At 34.8% G+C, this 2,271-nt stretch overlaps 1 non-coding gene across 1 annotated transcript; it reads right to left on the bottom strand.

Moving 5' to 3' along the window:
- Nucleotides 1-317: 317 nt before the first annotated feature.
- Nucleotides 318-424, bottom strand: LOC118980631 (U6 spliceosomal RNA). The gene has a single exon (XR_005065161.1). It is a non-coding gene; the product is annotated as a U6 spliceosomal RNA (small nuclear RNA).
- Between the last annotated feature and the right edge of the window lie 1,847 nt (nucleotides 425-2,271).

Here is a 2,271-nt window from a genome sequence, read left to right as displayed (position 1 = left end):
TATGTTCCTTGTTCTAGGGGACGCATCAGTAAAAATATTGCTGTGTGGAATATCTGAGATTTTCCTGCCAATGCTCTCCTCTAGGACTTTAATGGTTTCCCAGCTTATATTTAAGTCTTTTATCCACCTTGAATTTATTTTGGTGTATGGTGTAAGTTTGGTGCTTGAGTTTCATTTTCTTGCATGTACCTGTCCAGTTCTCCCAACACCATTTGTTGAAGAGACTATCTTTACTCCATTTTATGTTACTGCCCCCTTTGTCGAATATTAATTGACTGCAGAGATTTGGGTTTATTTCTGGGCTCTCTGTTCTATTCAAAAATATGGAACGCTTCACGAATTTGCGTGTCATCCTTGCGCAGGGGCCATGCTAATCTTCTCTGTATTGTTCCAATTTTAGTATATGTGCTGCTGAAGCGAGCACAATTAATATTATTTAAAAAATATAAATCAGTAACTTGTTCTCCATATACTTAATCAATTCAAATATTTTATTTTTAATACTTAAAAATATTATTCTAAAACACAAGATAGGATATATATCCTAATATAGAAAGAGAGAAATTAAAGAAATAGCAGATATGGTTATTATTCACAGCAAATATATGCAAATATCTAAAATAAAATTTATATATCAAAATATAAATAAAATATACACTAAAATCTATATAATTAAGTAATACATAAGTGCTAACCTGTAACGATATCATTAGCAGCAGTTTTCCAAGTAGGTTTTAGATGTATGTGGACGTGTCTGCTAAGCCAACAGGAAAGACTTCTACCACCCAGCAAAAATGCTGTTTTCATATGGCCTAAAGAACCTCTTGTTTATTCCATTTTCCCAGGGAGGCATGGTGACCCAATACACAAGCTCTTTTTTATCAAAGAAACAACATGTCATTCAGATTCTTTTGGAACCTTGTCTTAGTCTCTCATGTAAAATAGTGAGTATAAATTGAAATGAAAATAAAAATTGATAAAAGATCTCCTTTGGGGAAAATAACTATATAAGGGAGATAGTCATAATCTATAAATGATAAAAATTAGCCTTGCTACAGTTCTCCCTTAAGGCACAGTAACACAAAACACAGAAGTAGAGGGGGACCCCTTCCCTCCCTGACAGAATCCATGATGCGCCTTCACCACTGTGCACCCAGCCCTCGGGAGGTGTGGGAGCAGCGGATTCCCAGGTGCCCTTGGATCTGCAGCACAGCTTGGAGGACACTTGTAAGACCCCCCTGGTGCTTCTCTGAGGGAGGAATTGCTTGGGGTTGAGAAATGTTCTGCATTATGCATTTAGACAGAACCAAATAGTGTAAGGTGTGTTATTGATTGATTTAATATGTTCTAATTTGTGCCACAAAGAACAATCTGAGTACATTCTGCTTTCTAAAAAAAAAAAGGAGTTAAGCAAAAATGAAATTTTACACAAATATTTCATAGAAGAGGAAAGAGAAAAAATGGCTAGAGATGGTTACACATTATAGATTTTAAATTAGATAAATAGATAGACTTAGTAACACAGAGATGTGATCAGAGACTTTTTCAGCACAAGTTAAAAATGTATTGAAGTATTTAAAGTAAATCAGAGCAATAAAAAACAATGTTGCCAAGACTTAATGAGGACATTCACATGTGATTCGGTCTGTCTGGAGAACAATCATCTACCATGAAACAGAAGCTAAAACTGTTCGCATTCCACCAGATCAATCTTACTGTACGCATCAGAAATAACTAAGAAAGAATTTTATTAAAAATAATATATTAATAGATCCAAATATATTATTTTTGTAATGTTCAAAGTGTGGAAACATCTATGTATCTTATGATAAACTATAATATTCCACAAACACTCAAGTTCACAGGAAAAATCAAATGTATCATCTATTCATACTCTGCAATGTATGGTGCACACCACCAACCTGGAGTGATATTTACATTGTCTCGTGGCCAGGTGACTTTCAAAGTACGTTTAATTAATATGCACAGGAATAATAAGAGTGCTATGGCATTGTAATACATATTTGAGTGCCCACAACTTTATTTTCATGAGATCTGACCTGAAAATGAAATTCAGCTCCCAGTTACCATGAAAAATAATTTTATGGAAGGACCACCCTGTGGTGGCACGGGATGAGGGTCACTCAGGTGCACAGCACATATAGTTTGCTAAAATCAACCTAAATACGTGCTGCAAATTGAGATGTGATGTACATTGTAGTGGTGATAGTTAAATAGCTTTAATTATGCCTCATTTTCAAAAAGCTCCTG

The sequence above is a fragment of the Sturnira hondurensis genome, unplaced genomic scaffold, assembly GCF_014824575.4.
Source record: "Sturnira hondurensis isolate 20B ecotype Veracruz unplaced genomic scaffold, ASM1482457v3 Scaffold0001872, whole genome shotgun sequence".
Taxonomy (NCBI): Eukaryota; Metazoa; Chordata; class Mammalia; order Chiroptera; family Phyllostomidae; genus Sturnira; species Sturnira hondurensis.
Note: the sequence above shows the minus strand (reverse complement) of the source record. Positions and strands in the feature narration are given on the sequence as shown.